The sequence below is a fragment of the Bactrocera tryoni genome, unplaced genomic scaffold (assembly GCF_016617805.1).
Source record: "Bactrocera tryoni isolate S06 unplaced genomic scaffold, CSIRO_BtryS06_freeze2 scaffold_7, whole genome shotgun sequence".
Taxonomy (NCBI): domain Eukaryota; kingdom Metazoa; phylum Arthropoda; class Insecta; order Diptera; family Tephritidae; genus Bactrocera; species Bactrocera tryoni.
Genome location: NW_024396366.1, coordinates 11,288,210 through 11,297,017, shown reverse-complemented (window position 1 = coordinate 11,297,017; position 8,808 = coordinate 11,288,210). Strand labels below are relative to the sequence as shown.

Here is an 8,808-nt window from a genome sequence, read left to right as displayed (position 1 = left end):
TTACGTTCTGTATGTCGTGTTAGCTTGACACTCATCCATAGAAAGAACGAATGACAGGCAAAAACGATCAACATGCGATGTCAATGTTTTTTATTAATTGTAAACATCCGCCAGTTGTTTCTGTTTATTAGTAAAAGGCATTTGACAGGACTGCCAATCTTGCGGCAAACCATTATTTCAAGAGAATTTGTATAGGCGGGATGTATCATTTTTTTGTTTTTTGCAAAACGTGCAATGATACACACATTAAATTTCTTATGTGCACCCTCCAAACAAACCCCAATCACCACTGAAAATTTCATTGAAATCGGGCAATCCGTCTAGGAGGAGTATGCGAACAGGAAGTTTTGCCACTTAATTTTATATATATAGAAGTAAAAAAGGGTGCGTGGAGTCCCTACGCGCGGAAGAAGTTATACTTTTTAGTGATATTCAGAAATGGATATCATTTTGTATGAAAGAAAACTAGAACATTTAAATTCATTATGCACATTTTATAAAGCAAAGTCTAAATAGTTCTGTCTCTTCGTTGCGGAAGGGAATATGCAGCGTAACCATTTCTCTTTTGTACTCTTCGAATTGGGTTGTCATATTATAATTTGTATATCTTATATCATGGTGTTAAGTCAATTTCTTGTATTCATTATTGGCGTTGCATTTGTATTGCGCACAAAACTGGGCCAAAGTAAAATGAATTTTCTTTTTATTTTTCAATGCAGTTTTTCAATAAATTTAAATAAGTTTCTTAATAAATTTAAATAAGTTTTTTAATAAATTTAAATAAATTTAAGTAAATTTACATGTATTTTCATTTATATTTAATTATCAATAAATTTTTTTAAAATTATTTGCCCTAGTTGTCCATTTTATTTTCTCATGCATTTCCAGTCGATTTTTGTATAGAAATTTGACCGGCGTAGAAGCAAAATGCGAAACAATCATACATATATTATGTCGTTTGCACATTTGTCTGTATGTTTGCGAAAGTAAATGTTCTACAAAAGCATATTTCTATACTTAAACAAAATTATTTGAACCATCGTATATTTCTTACATGCATAAAACCATACTTAAGACAACGCCACGAAAGGGTCAATAGTGGTGTTGGTGGTAAGCACATAAAAAGTCACAATGTGAATGCAGGTTCGAATCTCGACGGACTTTGTCTTTAATTTTTGCATTTTAACATCGTAATACTATACTAATAAATATTTTTCTTACTAATATAAATTAAATTTATCACAGCAATATACCTAATATACATATAAATAATATTGCTGTGATAAATTTAATTTCTATTAGTACGAAAAATATTTATTAGTATAGTATACGATGTTAAAAGGCATACATGTTTCTGTGTATCTATCTTGTGTATCTGCACATGCTCATATGAATGTATGTATACGCATGTGCGCGTTCAGAAATTTAAAGAATTCGCACAAAAAAAAGAGAGACGAAAGAAATAAAGTCACATAAAATAGTTGAGAATTCGCAAAAATGAAAGACAAACGAAAGAAAAATAGTGCGCAAGCATACGTAAGCGTACTGTACTTATTGACCGTATTATTTTTGTGTAAAACCTTGGAATTTATTCATTAAAATCACCACTCAGAAGTCGTTTTATCCGTTGTAAGCGAGCGATTTTCGAAGAAACATCATTTCTAATATGCCACAACACAATATTAGAAATGAAGTTCATAAACCTCACGCTCTCAGATAAAACGATATACCTCGTCATGGCGGGCCGATTTCCAAAAAATTTAAATGAAGACTAACTACAGAAATGATCCAGTAAATTATAGCCTTACTTTTTCAACGGCCAACGCAGAGTTTTTCAACCAAAATATACGCAAAATAGTTGAGAATTCGCAGAAATGAAAGACAAACGAAAGAAAAAGAAGCATAACTTCAATAGTGCACAAGCATACAAACATACATATGCGCAGCAGCAGCAAGGAAAGAGGTAACAATCGGCGATCCATTGTATATTTCTTTCATGCATAACCAAACCATAATTAGGACAACGCAATACAAGTGTCAATGATGGTGTTGGTGGTAAGCGCTTGAAAAGCTACGATGAGCACGTAGGTTCGAATCCCAACAGAATTTATTTTTAATTGAATATGTCACCAACCAAAAATTGAAACATTGTTCTACAAAAACAACAACAGCATAAGCATGGTCACATTGTGTTGTTGGTAGAAAAGCCGAGCTGTGCCGAAAGAAACGAACAAACGATCGCCGATTGTCACTGTTTCGTTTGCTGCTCGAACATCTTCGCAGACAAGGTTGCGTACATTCATATTGAGCAAGGTTGTGCAACCTGAATCTATCGCAACCTTTTCCGAACTCGTATAAGAAGTATAACCTCAGAAATAATATTATACGTAATCCAAAATTGTTCTATGGTTTCGTCAACTCCAAACAGAACAATCACACCATTTCTAATATTCGCTGAATTTTTTAGGTCCAATAATTCTCCAAAATCTCTAAAAAATGTTCCGCATCAGCACAATTTATGTCCGATTTCTGTCATTAATGCACCTACCATTTCCGCAGCAGACGTCTTATATCAGTTAAATAAGTTAGAACAATTATATAATTATGGATTTCCGGATCTCTCCACTAATTTCTTGTTCTCAGCACGGGTTTCGTAAAAGGAAATCTACCATAACTAATTTGCTTCAATTTGTATAACATGTATCAACTTGATATTCTTGGTATTCAACCAATCAGGGGTGTTGTCCAAGACAGAATTGCTTAGCTGTCAGAATTTCAAACCAATTCTAATTTAAAATGGTGTCACAGAATCTGATTGGATTTTCGTCTTTTCGAATATATGCAAAACCAATATTTGAATCAACTGTTTACTTATGTGACAACTATTGTGAATGCAATTCGAATAAAATTTGAAATGAGTTCGGTAATATTAGCTTTCCTTTTATTAGAGGAAGAAAGAAATGAAAAAATTAAACGTAAATAGTATTAAGAGATCATAGTAACCCACTTGATGCTCCAGAAGAATCGTAAGTATAATTTATCTTGTATTTACTTGTGTGTTACTTTACCCGCTTACTTCACAGATTCATATCACATTATCGGCTGAATAAAGACGCATTTATTATGGTGTTAAATATAATAGAACCACATTTGCAGCCTTCGACCATTCCACCGCTAATTCAATTGGCAGCAACACTGCGTTTTTTAGCTGAAGGAGCTTACCGTGATTTTTGTATCAGTTTGACAAGAAGCACGGTGTCGCAGATTTTAACAAAAGTGATGTGCCTCTTAGAGAATTACATTTGCGGTCAGTGGGTAAAACTTTCTATGGATGAAAGCGAAAAATTGATTTCAAGACTTTTTTGGAAAGTACAAAATACCCGTAATAGTCGGTTGTATAGATGGAACACATATAAAAATCATAAAACCACCTGATAATGAGCATTTATATTTTAACAGAAAGGGATATTTTAGCATAAATGCGATGATAGTAAGTATAAACAATAAATTATTATTCAAACGCGTGACGCGTGGTATCCCGGTTCAATTTATTATGCTTTCATCTGGGGTATGAGTCACGCTAAACAATATTTCCGTACACAGTACTCGTATGAGAGTGGGCAGCGTTCATTGAGGTTGCTGGGCGATTGCGGCTGCTGAATTGAACCATTTTTGTTACCACCTTATGGAGATCCACAGTTTAACTCAATGGAGTATAAGTTTAACATAGCACATACGGCTGCACGGAATATTGTGGAAACGACAATCGGAGTTTTAAAGAGCCGTTTTCGCTGTTTAATGTCCACATTACATTATCGCCCTGAAAAGTGGTTAAAATTGTAAACGTCTGTTATGCCTTACACAACATCTGCTGACGTTACAACATTGAATATAATCAGGAAGTAGTAATTCTTGCAAGTGAGACTGACGATGACAATTTTTTCCAATCTGATAATGGTTCACTGCAGAGCGAAGGCCGGAGAATAAGAGAGTCAAATACTTTGTAACTCAATGGATTTATTTCTTAATTTTAAATATAACAGTCTTCATGACTAAACTAAAATCAGTCTTATAAATTCAGGTACTTTAAGTATATTTCACAACCAGGATCTTTAATTAAATAATTAAGCTTTTTTTTGTTTTTTTTCTTATGTGTTCAAACTTTTTTTTCTTTTTGTCTATTGGATGCATTATAACTTAAGTTTATATTTTGTTGCTCTGGCGATGAGGAAGACAAATCTACATTCACCCCTGCAATTGTTATATTTAAATTCTCATTGACGGGTTGGGTGCCAAGAGAAACTGGTATGCCTTCTATAGTTTGAGAAATGCCACAAAGACGCACAATAGCTTCTTCGTGTGGAGCGAGCTGATATTTAGAAAATGGACCACCTCCTGTTGCCCGACTCTCAATTTTGTTGTGAGCTAATTTTCTTTTGATTTCACTCTTCCACTCAGTTATAACCTATAGAAATAAGTTTCTAATTTAAATCTCCCCCTTACAAAAACCGTTTAAAACTTATAAATCTCTCGACACTCGGTAGTCGTGGAGAGATGCTTGGTATAATATTTCTTTTAACTCATGAATGGGCCAGTCTGTAGCCCATCTCTCTTATCTGATATTAATTTTATCGTTCCCGCTCGCTCTACTAGGCAGTTTAGACTATAATTTTTAAAATTCCCTAGAACAATTTTGAGTTAAACGAACTATTCCGCCGTATATGTCATGATTTAAATTCTCATTCCAGCACATTTGATCTAACAGACTCACTCTTTACCATTAAAAAAAGTATTTTATCTACTCTTAACAAGTAGCATTTAAAAATAATAAACTTACTTTAATCTAACTCTTAATTTTGGCTGTTGAAATTTATGTTTCTGTACCTGAGCAGCTTAAGATCGCAACGCCTAAAACTCTCTTGCCTTTTATGACTCGGCTAATTCCGCTCTTTCGCGGATTGCGCCCCTCGCGTCTGTTGGGATGGAGGAGGGTAATCGTTGGGTATTATTATTATTTTCATCTAAATTTTTTTTCAAAACCCTATTCAAGTCCCTCAATTTCTTCTTCTTCTATGTACATACCTGTCTTGTTTCATCGGAAACACCTAAACGGTTGAGCCAACATTTACGCCTATTCAAAAGAAAAAAATTATATAAAAACATAAAATAACTACATACATATATTACATATAGTTCAAAAATACCAAACATATAAATTTATCAATTCAAATGAATCGGTGTATTCGTTACATTTAAATATTTAAAAAAATAAATTTCAAAATATCGAAATTTATCGGAACTTTTTCTTACACTTTTTTATTCAGCTTAATTGAGTTTAATTATTTAAATAATACATACAATTAAATATTATTTAAAAATTGCTATCAATTTCACATTGAAAATACTTAAATGAACTGTGTTAACGTTACATTTATATATTTAAGAAATTTAATTTCAAATATCGAAATGTATCTTTAATTCTTTTCCTGTTTATTAAAAAAAGTTTTAACACCGGATTTTATTATTTCTTATTTGGTCACTTTTTGCACTTCGTTTGGAAATCTAAAACCGCACTTCCCTCATTGCAGCCCACAATGCATTTTTTCCATATCGGTGTTTTTTGGCATTTTTGGTGTAAATTAAAATGTGTTTTATATATAATTATGGTCGCAAATTACTTTAAGGCTACTTACGTTTATATTTGCTGATTTATCCTTTTATTTTCAGTGATATATTAAAAAATTTGACAAACTTCACTACTTCACTTTTCACTTAACACTTTTTGCTGATTCTTTTTTCTTCGAAGAAACGATGTCCGCTACGAATTCCTCCATTCTAATATTATTTTGGCGAGATTTCAATCCGGTCGTCTCTTTTCTACCAATTGCGAAATGTCAAAACCTACCCAATCCAGTCAACCGTCAAAGTTCGGTAGGTGAGCAGCTCTCACATTTCTAGTGACAGGAGAGCTGGGCATCTCTTGATCTCTGGAAAAAATATTGACAACAAGTAATGACTTAACATAAAACAATAATAATAAGCTAGATATAATAAAATTTCTCAAATAGTTCTGGCTACCCAACTTGCAAAAAAGATAATAGTTCATTCGCTTTTATTAAATAAGCAGACATCTCTAATACTAGTATTTCCCAAACCGAAACCTTATACTATGTTCCCACCAAAAATTGAAATTGATTAGATTACATTTAATCTTTTCACTTATCTAGCCGTTTTCACTGCCGTTGGACAGATGATAAAACAGATGTTTTTGCCATTCAAGAATTCACATCGCTTAATATTTATTAAAAGAAAACATCGTTATATAGTATTTTGTTACAAATGCAAAATACAAATAATGGACGAATTTTTTTTATTTTGGAAATCGATTTTCAGATGAATTCAGATTAATTGCGTTTAATTAATTTTGTTTTTTTACATTTTTTTCTCTTTGTAGTGTCTAAATCAGCTGCGATAATGTAATAGGTTTCCAATGCTCATAGGTAAATGGCGCAATTCAGAGTGCACCAAGAGATTTAGAGTGCATCAGGTTCAAATCACTTCGATGAATTGGTTTTCGAGTTAACAACAGTGCGGCGTCGGTCGTTTCTTCTTTTCGCTACATGGCACCAATTGGATATTCCACGCGATGCCAGGTCCTTCTCCACCTTGTCCTTCCAACGGAGTGGAGGTCCTCTTCTGCTTCCCCCCGCGGATACTGCGACGACAACAGAGCTAGAGTGTTTTCGTCCATTCGAACAACATGATCTGGCCAGCGTAGCCGCTGTCTTTTAATTCGCTGAACTACGTCATCTTATAAAGCTAATCGTTCCATCGAATGCGATATTCGCCGTGGCCAACGCCCAAAGGACTATACATTTTTCGCAGAAATTTTCTCTCGAAAACTCGCAACTCATTAGTTATTGTCATCCTCCATGTCTCTGATCCATATAGCAGGACGGGAATAATGAGTGACTTTACTTCTCAATTGCCTACTCAGTCCGAAGTAGCACCTGTCGGAAAGAGGTTGACGTTTTTGTTAGTGTTGATGCTGGTTCCTAAATAGACGAAATTATATACAACTTCGAAGTTATGACTGTCAGCAGTAGTCGCGATTGCGACGACTGTTTATTTGATGACCACCAGACCCATTTGCTTCGTTGCCTTATCCATTCTGGAGAAAGCAGAACTAACGGCGCGGTTGTTAAAGCCAATGATGTCAATATCATCAGCATACGCCAGTAGCTGTATATTCTTAAAGAAGATTGTACCTTCTCGGTTTAGTTCTGCAGCTCGAATTATTTTCTCCAGCAGCAGATTGAAGAAGTCGCAGGATAGAGAGTCGCCTTGTCTGAAACCTCGTTTGGTATCGAACGGCTCGGAGAGGTCCTTCCCGATCCTGACGGAACTTTTGGTATTGTTCAACTTCAGTCCACATAGCCGTACTAGTTTTGCGGGGATTCAGACAACGCCGCATAAAGACAGCTCCTTTTCGTGCTATCAAAGGCAGCTTTGAAATCGACGATAAGGTGGTGTGTGTCAATTCTCTTTTTATGGGATTTTTCCAAGATTTGGCGCATGGTGAATATCTGGTTGGTTGTTGATTTGCCAGGCCTTAAGGCACACTGATAATGTCCAATCAGTTTGTTGACAGTGGGCTTTAATCTTTCACACAATACGCTCGATATATTGAAGAGCACACTTAAGTTCTAATCGTTGAACATGCTTTCGTCCGACAATATTTTACAAAGAAGCTTATGTATGCTCCTTATCAGCTCTTCGCCGACGTGTTTGAATAGCTCGGCCGGCAAACCATCTGCTCCCGTCGCTTTGTTGTTCTTTAGACTGGTAATTGCTATTCGAACTTCTCCATGGTCCTGCAATGGAACGTCTGCCCGTCATTGATTGGGGAATCGGATTCGCCTTCTCCTGGCGTTATGCATTCACTGCCATTCAGCAGGCTGGAGAAACGTTCCCTCTATAATTTTAGTATGCTCTGGGCATCGGGTACTAAGTCGCCTTCTTGGGTTCTACAAGAGTATGCTCCGGTCTTGAAACCTTCTGGTAGCCGCCGTATTGTTTCGTATAATTTTTGAGCATTACTCCATTCGGCCAGCTTGTCAAGCTTTTCATATACACTCATTTCGGCCTCTCTCTTTGTTTTTTTTGTCTGCAAATGCATCTCGCTTCCCTTTTCAACTCTCAGTATGTATCCCATCAATCTGTTTTCTCTCCACTGCGACACGGTATTTCTCATCGTACCAGCTGTTCTTTTGCATTTTCTGAAAACCAATGGTTTTGTTTGCAGCTGAACGTAAGGAGCTTGAAATGCCGTTCCACAGTTTCCTTATACCGATTATTATCCTTATTATTGTGATTGCAGCTTCTCGACGTCGAGCCTTTCTTGTGTTTGTTGCTGTGCGTTTTTTGCTGGGCAGTGGCAGGTGCGAATATTGGCAGCAACAAAATAGTGGTCCGAGTCGATGTTAGGACATCGGAGCGAGCGCACGTCTAGACTACTGGAGACGTGTCTTCCGTACAACATGATCGATCTGGTTGGTGGATTTTCGATTCGGGGACAGCCAGGTAGCTTGATGTATTCTTTTATGCTGGATTCTAGTACTACAGATAACCATATATCGGGCCCCGGCGAAGTCGATCAGCCTCAACCCATGTGGGGATGTTTCCTCGTGGCTTTCAAGTCGCCAAGCACGAATTTGGCATCGTGGCGGCGGCAGCTCTTATACGAGTAGGTGCGCTCCAAGCGCTCTTAGAAGGCATCTTTGGTCACATCGTCCTTCTCTTCTATCG

At 36.0% G+C, this 8,808-nt stretch overlaps 1 pseudogene; it reads right to left on the bottom strand.

The window, feature by feature from the left end:
- Window positions 1–1,603: 1,603 nt before the first annotated feature.
- On the bottom strand, window positions 1,604–1,806 carry LOC120781890 (annotated as a pseudogene).
- Between the last annotated feature and the right edge of the window lie 7,002 nt (window positions 1,807–8,808).